Source organism: Pan paniscus, chromosome 6 (genome assembly GCF_029289425.2).
Source record: "Pan paniscus chromosome 6, NHGRI_mPanPan1-v2.0_pri, whole genome shotgun sequence".
NCBI classification, from domain to species: Eukaryota; Metazoa; Chordata; class Mammalia; order Primates; family Hominidae; genus Pan; species Pan paniscus.
In genome coordinates, this window is record NC_073255.2 from 112,211,897 (window position 1) to 112,226,250 (window position 14,354).

At 39.2% G+C, this 14,354-nt stretch overlaps 1 long non-coding RNA gene across 1 annotated transcript in view; it reads right to left on the minus strand.

Annotated features, from left to right (window-relative positions):
• Positions 1-14,354, minus strand: part of LOC134730710 (uncharacterized) — a 111,937-nt gene that overhangs the window by 93,740 nt on the left and 3,843 nt on the right. The window contains exons 3-4 of the long non-coding RNA XR_010112627.1: positions 11,400-11,488; positions 6,246-6,324 (exon numbers count right to left, since the gene is read on the minus strand). This is a non-coding gene — a long non-coding RNA (uncharacterized LOC134730710). The remainder of the gene's footprint in view (positions 1-6,245; positions 6,325-11,399; positions 11,489-14,354) is intronic.

Sequence of the window (14,354 nt, forward strand, 5' to 3'; positions counted from 1 at the left end):
AAGTCAACCTTAACAGACTTCTCATTGGTAAATTATGGATTGTGCTTTAATGTTCATCCTATAGAACTGATCAAGTTTCTGGGTTTTTTTCTCTGTCCTTAGACTTCATGTTATATAAACAAGTGTCAGGGTATACATTCAGCAAGTTAGTTCCTTGTGAAATGAGGAGAAAATAAGCTTCTCATTTCTGATTTCCTTCAAGTTCATGAAGAGAAAAATCCCAAGAACTGTACTTTCTATTAAATTGAGAAGACAGATATGTAATGAGGAAAGAATTTTGTTCAACAATAGCAGCAGTGCCACATAGCTGACCAGCTGGAGCTTTGCCTGGTGGTGGCTCCACCTCCCTCCCTTCCAGAGAGAAGCCAGCGTGGCTCAACCCCTCTCTGTGAGGGTGAGAGACGCCTTCACAGAGGGAGTTTGCCCTCAGCCCTCATCAGAGAAACCAGCCATCCTTTCTGTAGTAGAATGTATGCACTTATAAAACTTTTGTGATCTCTCTCTCTCTGTTTTCCCAACTGCTGCCTTTTAAGTCAGTTTGGTGGCTTTCACATGAGCATTTGAGTGTATTGGGTCCACCCAGGCAATCCTTGGATTTAAATGAGTTGCTTTTTATTTCCTCGGGGACTTAATTTTATTCAAAAGATGAGGGTTACACACTGACGATTTATGTGAGAGAGAGAAAGAGAGAGAGAGAGGCCATTCTGAGATCAACATTTCAACCTCTCCTTCCTGATTGCTATTTAAATCACTTATTCCAACTTGGGGAGATTGTAATATATAGTTTCTTAATGTGTTTAGTTAAGGACTTCATGAATCATGTGGATTTCTCCTCAACCTAAGTGGTTATTATGCTGACCCAAGGGTGTGCCGTTTTGCGGACACTTCATTTTTGTGTCCCTGTTTATTTGTAGCAAGCAAGCTCAGTTCTGTAAGACATTGATTAGAGGGACAATGGAAGTTGTTATCTACTGTAAGTCGCATTCAGCAAAAAGCTGCCAAGTGGTGTTCACATAATTGAAGAGGTAGAGCTTTCAGACTTGATTGTGATTTTGGGTTTGGGGCTTCCAGTTCTAACTCAGGCTCTCAACAAGGCTAAGACCACTCCTTATCTTGAATTGTTCCTTTTCAGGAACAACACTCTAACTACAAATCTTGGAGATCTCATACAAGTTGTTGCATTTAAAACCTCCTTAACTAGGACAATCTTTTCCTCAGTCTTCCTAAAGCTAACGAGCCCAAGCTGCTTCCTTTGCTTGCTGCTGGATATCAACTTTGCAAGGGATTTTACTAAGCGGAGAGAGGCTATGGGGGATGGTATTGGCAGTGAGTTACTTAGTACAACCCCAGGGCTGGGAGGGAGGGAGATGCTGTGCTTTCTTACCAGCTGTTATACTTCAAGAAGAAACAGGATTTTGTAACCCTTTCCTGGCATACCAGTCTCAAAACAAAGGCCAGACTCAGTTTTGACAAAGATTTTCTTGTGAAAATACACACAACACAACAGTATGAATGCATTCCTATCTAAATATGATTAATAAAATGTGACATTGTTTCTGTGTTTTGGATTTTCACAAGAAAGTGTGAAAACAGAGGCATTAAACAGTGTTGGTCTCGTTGACATCCAAATGGCACTACTATTTGCATCTCCCTCAAGGAAAGCCAGTCTTTTCCACTGAGGAGTAGGGAAAGAAAACACCAATCTGAAAAAGAAAAAGTGGAGGGTTGGACCTCCTCTCGGTTAGAGCCCAGAAGCGTATTCAAATGTGCTTCCCTTAAGAGTTAATCACAGGCACCTCCCAGGAAATGACAAATGGTCCTACAGCCACAGCTCTGCTAATTTCCCTGCCCCCAATATCCAGACTTCCAGACATCAAATGGTTAGAAAAAGTGTTTAGTTTGAAAAAATTCTTGAGGTTTAGCTTGCCTCACAAACCACATTCTTTTTACCCTTCTCCCCCAGCCCAGTTTAAAAAAAAAAAACAAAAAGAAAGGAACATGCCTTGGAATTCTGATGATAGATTTTCATAAAATTGTCCACGTTGCTTGCTGAGGCAAAAAAAAAAAAAAAAAAAAGGAAAGAAAAAAAAGAAAATCTATATAAAGTTACGACTTTTGTAGCTGTTGGTCTTCAATTAGAGATATTTGTCTTCTATTTTTACTTCTTTAAATCTTGAATTTTTATTTTACTTTATTTTATTTTATTTTTTGATAGAGGGCCTGGGTCTATTTCCCAGGCTGGAATGCAGTGGCATGATCATGGCTCACTGCAGCCTTGACCTCCTTGGGCTCAGGTGATCCTCCCACTTCAGCCCCCTGAGAAGCTGGGTCTATAGACATGTGCCACCACACCCATCTAATCTTTTCACTTTTTATAGAGACAGGGGTCTCACTATGTTGCCCAGACTGGTCTTGAACTCCGGGGCTCAAGTAATCCTCCAGCCTCAGCCTCCCAAAGTGTTGGGATTACACATTCGTGCCACCACACCTAGCCACATCTTGAATTCTTGTTGTAGTTTTCATTTTGCAATTTTTTTTTCTGACAACCTAACTGCATATTAGCCCTACCCCCATAAAGATATCAACTATTTTCTGAAGCTCAAGGTCTCTGGATATACCAAAACTCTTAAGTCAGTCTGTGAGCATTTTTTAACCTACAAATGCATGGGGCCCAGCCTCAAAATTTCTCATTCAGGCCCAGCACAGTGGCTTAAGTCTAATCTCAGCACTTTGGGAGGCCAAGGCAGGTGGATCTCTTGAGGCCAGCAGTTCGGGACCAGCCTGGCCAACATAGCAAAACCCCGTCTCTACTAAAGATTAAAAAAATTAACTGGGCATGGTGACACATGCCTGTAATTCAGGTGGCTGAGGCAAGAGAATCACTTGAACCCAGGAGGTGGAAGTTGCAGTGAGCCAAGATTGCACCACTGCACTCCAGCCTAGGCAACAGAGTGAGACTCTGTCTCCAAATAAATAAATAAATAAGTCTCACTCAGTAGTTTGATTTGGGCCTTAGAAAGCATGATTGGCTCCTCCAGTGGTTTAAATGCAGATCTGGGCTTGGAAGACACTGCTGAATAGTATACACCTACATACACACACACACACACACACACACACAAACACACATTACTTCCCTTAATGACTACCATCCAATAAGAACAGTCATCATTAAAAGTTTTGTTTGTAATTCTATTGTAGAAGATATCCTATTTTTCCTTTACTGCTAAACTTCTTGAAAAAGTGGCCAGTCTGGCCTCACTTTTCCTACTTCTAACCCCATGGCCCACTTATGTTGGATACAATCAGGCTTCCTCCTAACAATTTCTAGATCCATAGTCAGTGACCTCATGATCATGATCTTCTTTAGTCCTCTGCTTCTTAAACACATTTTCAGCATTTAACACTTGATCATCCTCACCTTCTAGAAGCTCCCTTCTTTTTAGGATTATGAAGATCTGCTCTCCCTGGCACTCCCCCAGGTCTCTTCCTCTGGATCATCATATTCTTTCTGCTCCAAGTCTGTTTTTGGCTATTTTATGTTCCATCTCCACAAATTCTCCTCTGGCAGGCTTATTCAACCCCGCAGACTCAACTAGCATCTCCTTGCCTGTAGGCTCTCAGATCTACTTCTCTAATCCTCACTTCTTTCCCAAACTCCATTTCTCTTTATTTATTGCTTACACAACTCCTTTACCTGGCTCTTCCACTATGCCTCCAAAGTAACATATTTCAAAAAGGAATTTACATTTTCTCCTAAACCCACTGTCCATCTGGTGTTTCAAGATTCTGTGAATGGTAGCTCAATACTCTCAGCTATCAAGGCTCAAAGCTACAATATCATCTCTCACTGGCTCCTATTGCTAGCCTACAACACCCAAATAGGCATTTTGCCCTGTTAATTCTTCCACAAAAATATCTCCAACTCAGTCTTCTCCTTTCTATTCCTATGTTAGACTATAAATGCTATTGTATTTCTAAAATGGGGAAGATTTTTTAAGAACTAGAGTATTCAAAGAAAGATTATAAATGCTGAAGTTGAAACTGAACAAGCCTGGAAGGACAGGTAGGGTCTAGGAAAGTCAAAGGAGGAGAGGGAAGGAACGTCTTGGGAAGATCAACACAGTTAAAGGTCCAGATGCAGGAATAAGCATGGCATGAGCTAGTACAGTGATAATTTGTTTGACTAAAGCCAAGTGTGTATAAAGCAATCTCCAAAAGTTGCTCCCTAATGAACTATGCTTCCAGGTAATAATGTCCTTGTGCAATACCATCCTCAATTTCAGTTGGCATTGTGGCTCTCTTTTTTCTACAGAATGTAGTGGAAGTGACACTGCATAACTTCCAAGGCTAAGATAGAAAAAGTCTTGCAGCTTCCTCTTTGCTGTCTTAGAACACTCTGGGAGCCAAAAAGGAAATCTTCCCGCTGTGCTAGAGGTGCCTGACATAGGCATTTCAGCAAAAAGTTCCAGCTGAGCTCGGCCTTCTAGTCATCTCTGTTAAGGCAACAGACATGTGAACAAAGCCATCTTGGATCCTTTAGACCAGACCAGCTGCCATCAGGATTCTAAGAGACCTCAGTCAGTACAAATTAGAATAGAATAATTGCCCAGCTAAGCCCTACTTGAATTCTTGATCTATAAATCAGGAGATATAATAAAATTCTTGTTGTTTAAAGCCACTTATTTTTAAGGTAGTTTGTCAGGCACCAACAGATAACCAAAACACAGAGTCACAGTTTATTGAACAGTAAAAAATAATATTAAATATGTATGGTGGTTCCACATTGTGGATAGTCCTGAAAACACCAAGCAAAGAGGCTCTTCTTGCTGATATAGGATAATTGGAAGCCAGTGAAAGTTTTTGAGCAGTAAGTAACCATTGCATTTCTAGTTTGGCAGAAATATAAAAAATGCATAGACATTTTGGCAGAAATACTCAAAATGCATAGATAAATGACAAATATTTGGCAATTTAATTTAGAAGACCTAGAGTTCAAACTTAGTTATGTAATACTGAGAAAGTTACTAGCTTGAGCATACTACCTCAAGGAAGTGTTGTAATGGTTAAATGGGTGACATACATGACAGTGCTTTGAAAATTCATTCTAAATACATTTTAAAATAAATTCTTGTTAAACTGATGGAGGAGAAACTAGAGGCATCAGAAGCAGCTAAAAAGTTGGGACAACAATCTGGGTGTGGTATGATGCATTTCTTGATTAGGATGATTTATTTGGTCCCTTTACAGCCTTATTCTTTGAAACTTTCTGATTCACAATTTGTACTCTGGCCTTACTAACTATGAATAGTGGATTCCAAATGCCATACCTTGTACATTTTTCCTTGATTTTCATAGTTTGAATTAATCCCTCTCTCATTGGTGCCACCACTGTACATTGTACTCTATGAGGATTCCATATCATATTAAACAGTAGTTGTTGGTTTATGCATTTGTCCCTTCACTAGCACTACACTCTGAGCACCTTTGATTACCTGGCACATAGTAGGGCCTTAATGAATGTTTTTCTATTTATCTATTAGCTAGAACATTAGGGGTAGCAACATAAGAAGGACTGAAATAAGAGGCATCTTAAAGGAAAAAAAATAGAACTTCATGATTTCCTGAATTTGAAGAATGAAGACTATGGAATGATCAGAGATGATCTTGAGGTTTCAGATGTGTGCAAGTACAAGAACATTAGTGCACTAAGAGACTTGGTGGAAATAAGGATTCTGGACATAATGGAAGAATTCTGGAAAGCTGAGATATGAATATGTTGAACTGAGAAAACGGCAAAGCATCCAAATAAAAATATGGCCAAGGCAGGCAGATCACCTGAAGTCAGAAGTTCGAGACCAGCCTAGCCAACATGGTGAAACCCTGTCTCTAGTAAAAATGCCAAAAAAAATTAGTTGGGCGTGGTGGCAGGCGCCTGTAGTCCCAGCTACTCAGGAGGCTGAGGCAGGAGAATGGCATGAACCTGGGAGGCGGAGCTTGCAGTGAGCCGAGATCACACCACTGCACTCCAGCCTGGGTGAAAGAGCGAGACTCTGCACCTGTAATCCCAGCTACTCGGGAGGCTTCTGTTGCAGTGAACCAAGATCACGCCACTGCACTCCAGCCTAGGTGACAGAGCGAGAGTCTGTCTCAAAAAGAAAAAAAAAAATCCAGGTAGTTGTGTATATAATGCTATCATTGAGTTCATAAAACAGAAGTCAACCTTTTTTAGTTGCAGCACTTACATCAGTGATGATATTCGGTATCTTCTTGATAAAAGGTTTTCTCCAAGGGATAGTGTAGGGAGAGAGGAAGAAGTCCATCCTTAGAAACCAAGAGAAAGAAGAAGTTATAGAGAGAAACTGAACTGAGTCAGCATTAATAAAACTATCCATGACAATGTCACAGAAGCCAGCAGCTGTTGCCTGGAGTGTATTCTGCAAAGCATCCCATGTCCTCATATAAGTTCAAGTTCAGAAGTCTGCCTTTCCCCTCCTTGCTTTGTGAATGACACCATCATCCATCCAATGCTTTAAAGGAAATTTAGATACCATTCTCAATTCTTCCTTTAACCCTGATATTCTATCAATAAATACTATGAAGCTATCTCTTAAATATAATTCTTACCCTCTTTCTACTGCTCAACCTACTACCACCATGTTTCATGATGCAACTGCTCCTTAGCTGACTGTCTCCAATATTAGCTCTCCATAATCCAGCCTTCCCACTGCCAGAATAAGTGTTCTAAACCACGAATCACACCAAGAAGTGTCCTACAGAGAATCCCTCAATGATTCCTCATTTCTAACAATATATACCGCTGCCTCTATGATTTGAGTGCTGGTGCCTACTTCCTCTTTTCTGATTCTTTCCCTCAGGCAGTCCATGTTGCAGCCATAGGAAATTATGTGCAGGTATTTCAAACACAGCATGCCTAAAAGGGAATTCACCATATTTTAAAGCCCTCAAGTTCTGCCAGGATTCTCTGTCTCAGAAACGTTACCACAAGGCAGAAACCTGGTAGTCATATTTAATTCCTTTCTTTTCCTGATTCTCACATCCCAAATTCACCTAATTCTCTTCATCCTCAATGTTATCATCCCCACATCCTACCACAATTTATCTATCATCATGAAGATTCTCTTACGTTCCTCTTACCTGCTCCAATCCATTCTCTAGACCGCAGAGTTATGTTTCTAAACACACATCTGATCAGAATTAGAATTACAGCAAGGTTAGAGTTAATATTTGGGTTAGGATTTAACACTTTCAGAGAGTTCTCATTGTTGTTAGAATAAATTTCTAACATGCCTTTCAAGGCCCTCCCTAATTATCCTCTGAATAACTTGGAACGTACTTGCATTAATTCAACCCCTATCTCACTCATCTTGCTTCCCTCCACTAACTTGTACCCATTTATCATGAACTCAATGTTTGTGTCCCTCCAAAATTTATCTGTTGAAGCTCCCAATGTGATGCTATTTGGAAGTGGGGCCTTTGAAAGGTAATTATGTTTACATGGTGTCATGAAGATAGGGACCCCACGATGGGATTAGTGTCCCTGTAAGAAGAGGCACCAGAGTGCTTTCTCTCTCTCTCTCTCTCTCTCTCTCTCTCTTTCTCTTTCTCTGCCATGTAAAGACAGTCCTCATGGGCAACTAAACTTGCTGGCACCCTGATCTTAGACTTCCTAGCCTTCATTGCTGTGACAAATAAATGTTGTTTACGCCAACCAGTCTATTTAGTTACAGCAGTCCGAGCTATGACACCATTGTAGTTCTGAGTTTGTCATTTCCTTAGAGTCCTTCTCTATGTCCCATAGCTAGATCAGGACCCCTGCTATGTATTCCCATAGCACCCTACATATTTCCCATAAGATGTTTCATCACAGTTTATTCTGTAGACTTCTCTAATGCCTATCTGTTCTGCAGGAATCCTCTTGCCTTAGGTTCCCAAATCCCATCACAGTGACTGAGACATAGTAGATATAAAATACATATTTAATAAATGAGTGAACCATCTGATTGAACCATGAAGCCATGATTTTGCATATTCCTCTTTACTTCCTGGAGTGCCAGCCCAACAAATCCTCACCCATCAAGATTGATCTTCTGTTCTTGGTGATCCATCTTAATATTCTCAGGCAAAGCTAGAAGCCTTATTTCTGTTTTCCCATGGAAAGACTTCTATCACTAATCTTTTTCACATTATTTATCTCTCACGCATGCCCACTAAATCACGAGCAACTTGAAGGCAATTGTCATCTAAAGCATCCTTCTATCCTCACTGCCTATGATTCAATACATAGTTGCTGAATGAATGAGAAATGATTCACATGTCAGCTTCTTAAAAACTGGAATTATATATGCTGATATCTTCCATACCTGGGTAATGGTTACATAAAAAGTCTTGTTGATAGCAATACAAACTAAGGTTTTAATAAATATTCAAAGGTAAGTACATATACACACACATATACAAATCCTGCTTCTCCTCCTGTCTTCCTCATCCCAAGTAACAATACCAACACCCACTTAGTAGCCCAAGCCAGAACTCTCACCTCCATTTTCCATATTTAATTGATCACCAAGTCCTATGAATTCTAGGTCCTAAATATCTCTCTCCTTCTCTCTGTCTTCATGGCTTCAGCTTTAGGTTAGGCCCTTGTCATCCATTGGCCTGCACTGTTAATTGTACCCCAAGTACTAACATACATATTGCTCTTTCTCAAACACGACTTCTCTTTCATGCCTCTCTTCACTTAGCAAAAGTTAAATGAGTACCAACACTGACTGTAACCATGATAGGTTTTATGACACAGTAGTGAATAAGACAGGCAAGATTCCAGCCCTTGTGGGACTTACCTTATAGAGCAGTGGCAATATTGACATTTGAGGTGAGTAAGTCTTTGTTATGGCTCTGTCCCATGTACAATAGAATGTTTAGCAGCACCCCTGGCCTCTATCCACTAAATGCTAGTAGGATACACCCCTGTTCCCAGTTAATGACAGTCAAAAATGTCTCCAGACACTGCCAAACATCCCCTGGGGGACAAAATCACCTCAGATTGAGAATCACTGTTCTAGAGGGAGATTATGATAACATTAATTATGTAAGTACAAATTATGATAAATGTCACCTCCCACTACAAATATTATATCATCTTGTCTAGAAAAGGTTTTCCTTTCCTTTCTTTTTTGGTGAATTTCTCCAGGATTCACTTCCAATGTTCCCTTCTCCTGGAAGCCTCGTCAACTTCCCCAAGCAGAACAAGTTACTTTTTAACTCCCTTAGACCTTGTTAATACATTGTTCACTGCATTAAGGAAAAATATTGTTTTAAAGAGCTAATGCATTATTTTCTCAGGTAAGTTATAGTAACCTCTACCCATGCATGAATTGTCCCTATATCAAATTTTAATAAACAAGGTATTTCAGTATATGCAGTTTGTTTTTGTATACTTTTTCTCAACCACAAGAATTTTAGTTCCAGTATATAAGAATTATGAGTTACTCCTTTTGGGGATAATTAGAAAAAGAGGAAATTGGGTGATGGGAATAAAAAATAAAGGAAGGCAGATGGCATGACAGTAACAGAGGTTTTTGCCTTGAGGCATTAGCAAATTAGGGAATCTGAGGAGACGTCAACCAGGACCTTAAAATGGAACTCCCACAGTTGCAAGGAAGGAGGGAAGTGGTATTTGTGTAAGAGGGGCCTGATGGCATGTACTTTGGGGAGTTATCTCTGGGATTGAGGATGCAGAAGTCAACAATTCCAAATCATCAAATCAGAAAGGCATTGCACATTTGGATGGAGAATCAAATTCAGGGGGAAAGATCTTTCACATGTATATTACTTTGGCAAAGCAAAGCAAATTTATAGGCATTTTATTGAAATAGCAGAGGAGAAAGGCCCTGAGAAATTTCACCTGAGCAAGAGATGATAAATGGAAAGCAGTTGTACTATAACCATTATTAGTAATTTAAGATGTGAAAAATGTTACCGATATTCCTTGTTTAGCATGCTGTTCTGATGGTTCTATTTTAGAGATAATACAAAGAAGATTTATGCAAGTTTGCATTTAATCCCCCTATAACTGTATTGTCCCCCTAAAATCTTAAATACCTCAAACTGCAAAATCTTGTTATCCTCACAATTAGGGAGAATCTACTCTATCTGTAACAGTCTCCTGAGACTGGAATTTCTATCTTATTCCTTTTTCTATTCCCACATCTACACTGGGCACATAATAAGAACTTAATCATTATTTGTTGAACATATAATTCAAAATAAGATGTGGCAGGAGGAATTGGCAAAACCTATCCTATTCTCTCAGATGGAGATTCTGAGAGCAAAGTGAAGATTGGGAGCAGGCAGAGCAGAAATGCACTCAGCTGCAGACAATAAGCCAGAATGGCCATCAGAGAGGTCCTGCACGAAGGACCTGCAGCTGCCGCAACAAGTGTAGGACTGTAGAGTCCTGGGGAAGCACTATTGGAGATCCAGGCAGTTAGGTCTGCAACAGTAACTGACATGAATATACAGACATGGCACTGAAATTTAGGAGCAGAACTCCAGCCTCCAGGGTGTAAGGAAGGGGTAATAAATGGCTGGTTGCCAAGATCATAGCTCAGGCCCAATTTTTTTTCTTTCTTTCTTTATTTTCTCTCTCCCTTTTTTCTTTTCTTGAGACAAGATCTTGCTCTGTCACCCAGGCTGGAGTGCAGTGACATAATCTCAGCTCACTGCAGCCTGACCTCCTGGCTCAACTGACCCTCCCACATCAGCCACCTGAGTAGCTCAGACCACAGCACACACTACTATGCCTAATTTTTATGTTTTTACTTTTTGTAGAGACAAGGTCTTTCTATGTTGCCCAGTCTGACCTCAAACTCAGGCTCAAGCAATCCTCCCATCAGGCCGAGTTTCTAACATTGTGTCTTACACAGACAGTAGTAGTTTTGTTGAATGAATGAAGGAAGGAAGGAGTGAATAGAGTGATTGATTTTTACCAATAATAGAGGAACCAGGCACATTATCAAAAGAGAAACTCAAGTGCAAGAAAACGAGATAGATGATATAAGAATGGACATACAATTTCGTCTGGTTTCAGAAATACGAAGCCCAGACAAAAGAACAGAGCCCCAGAGAGAAATACGATAAACAATGCTTAGAAAAGGCTAGAACAGCTTCTTAAATTTATCCTATACAACAGGTCCTGTTCCAAGTCTGGGCAGGAGTATGTCTGCTGGTGTGCATAAATGGCCGCAGTTGTAAAATGAGGTCCCTGTCAGAAAACCCAGTAGGGACTCACAGACATGAACAATTACTTACGTGACTGTTTTAGTCCAGCATGTTGCACATTCTGAAGTTCTGAATAGGAAGATCTATTCGCTTACCTACTCTCCTGGGTACTTCAGAAGGAAAGTCCATTTTTCAAGGCTCCAAAGTGTCATTTTTATTCAAGTATCAAAACGTGACACAGAAACTACAGGGAATAGAAGCATATGTCAATGTGTAAATAAAATCACCTGGGCCTCTGGAGGCATTTTTCTAGGAGGAGTAATGAATTTACAGTAAAGTATGCATCTTTTTTGCCTCACCTGATCTGCTTAATTACCAAGAGAATGGCACCCCAAGTCCACAGAGTGGTGAATTCCAAGATACTGTAACTGGGAGAAGTTAATTTGTCCATAGAGGAACTGAGGCTACAGCCCAGACTTCATTAGCACCAGGTTTTAACCATTACTCAAATCACATTCAGGTTTTTACCATTACCCAAATCACATTCAGCTTTCTTGAAGAGTTCATGTATACCCTTCAGTACACACTTTTTCACTGTAAATTTGTTAACTAAATAACTTTAAGTAGAGTTAGGATGAGCAAAGAAAAGGATTAAAATTCTTCCTATCATGCTACAAATACTGTAATAAAGAATAATTAATAGGCTTCCAGAATGTCCAGCTACCCATCTCTTTGTACCAAGGAGAATCAAGAAAAGAAGGGGCCTAGACAGGCAAGGGGAGACGTTGGCAATGGGTACAAAGTTCCTGTTAGACAGAAGGAATGAGTCCTTGTGATCTACTGCACAGCATGGTGACTACAGTTAATGATAACGTATTGTATACTTCAAAGGAGCTTAAAAAAGAGGATTTGTTCATGTTCTCGCCAGAAAGAAATAATAAATATTTGAAGTGATAAATATGTTAATTAGCCTGATTTGATTATTCCAAATGTATACATGTATTGAAAGATCACATTGTGCCCCATAAATATATACAATTATTATTGGTCAACTAGAAATAACATAGAATAAAAGTAGTAAGTCAACAGACATATTAAAGAGAGAGCAAAAAAACGTGAAGGAGGCTTTTTGGAGTGAAGGAGGAGAGAGAAAAGAAGTTATCTTCATAACTGGACTTCCAGGTTTCCATCTTGCCCTACTTTAATCTATTCTCCATGAGGCTATCAAAGTAATTTATCTAAATCCAACTTTAACCATAACAGTCACATTCCTCAACACTAGTAGTTCCTAACTGCCGCATGATCAGAATCACCTAGAGGGCTTGTTAACCCACAGATTGCTGAGAAGCCACACCCAGAGTTTCTGATTCAGTGGATCTGAGATAAGGCATGAGAATTTGTGTTTCTTACAAGTTCTAAGGTGATGCTAATGTTATTATCCAGGGACCACGCTTTGAGAACCAGTGATCTGGAGAAAGTCTTTAACTTTGAGCTTCAATTTTCTCCTTGTAAAATAATTTTCCCCTTGTAAAACTCTTCAGATTGTTGTGTTAAATATTGAAAAATATTCCAGACAAATGCTAGATTTTATTTTAATTTAAAAGAAGGAGCAAGAGGCTTGCAGTCAAGAGGCCAGCCCCCTAGTTACAGGTCTACCATAAGCTGACTAGTCAAATAACCTCTCTAGTCATGTTTTCTCATTTGTAAAAGGAATCAATTCATGCAACTAGCACTTATTGAATACCTGTTGTATACCAGACACTTGTCAGACAATAGAAATATGGTAGAAAAATAAATCTTGCTTCCACACATTTATAATTATGATTATGTTTTGGATGATGTTTAAATTATCTTCCAACTCTCAGTTATTTCATGACTTTATAATTAATAAAATGAGCTTTTTCCTATTCTTATGGTATTTTGTTCCTCATAAATTTGACTTAAATGTTTATGAGCTATTAGGTAACAATTCGGGATGGCTATTGGGTGAACTGCCTAAAATACATTTATGTGTTAAGTACATTTCATGTGTTGATTGCCATTATATCAATAAAAGAAAATTTTTAATGTATGGGTTAAATAGTAAATCATCAGTGAAGTAAATAACCAGTATTTATATTTATGTTCCTTATTTTCCAGCTATGTCATGCCAAATCAGTTGTTTATTGGGTAAATATTTGTTAAGCATCTATAAGTCAGCAGGCACTATGCCAGGATCTAGTGATAGAAGGGTAAATGAAATTGGCATTGTGTCTGCTATAAAAGACCTCACATTCAAGTGAAGCTAGTCAATGAATAATTAGCACTTTTAATTAATTAACCAACCAGTCTTGTGGTAGATATTAGGTATTAGAAGTACAAGGCATTTTGAAAATATACGACAAAAGGACTTGGCCCATTCTAGGATATCTAGGAAGCCTTAGACAAGTCACTTCAGCTTTCTGAGCCTCAATTGTCTTGTAAAATTGAAAAAAAGTAATAAAACACACCCCTTAAGATGCAGATAATGATTGTTGGCACTTTGAGATAATTTATTTAAAATTCCCGCCACAGTACTTAGCACACTATATAACAGGTAGTTATGACATCACATTAACTAACTGAAAGATTATTCACACAAAGAATTCCAATGGTCAAAATCAAATTTTAAAGGGTTTATCAGGGCCAGGCGTGGTGGCTCATGTAATCCCAGTACTTTGGGAGGTCGAGGCAGGCGGATCACTTGAGGTGAGGAGTTTGAAACCAGCCTGGTCCCACATGGCAAAGGCCTATCTCTACTAAAAATACAAAAAAAAATTAGCCGGGCATGGTGGCGGGTGCCTGTAATCCCAGCTACTCAGTAGGCTGAGACACAAGAATTGCTTGGACCCTGGGGACAGAGGTTGCAGTAAGCCAAGTTCATGCCACTGCACTACAGCCTGGGCAACAGAGCGGGACTCCATCTCAGAAAAAAAAAAAAAAAAAAAAAAAAAAAGTTTAACGGTAATACCAATAACTTAATTTGCCAGTTTTAAAAAATAAAATATAAACTGTATTAATTGCACATATAGTATCACACAGAATTATGTCTTTATAATTGTTTTTCTACATGTAATATATGAACCAAAGAC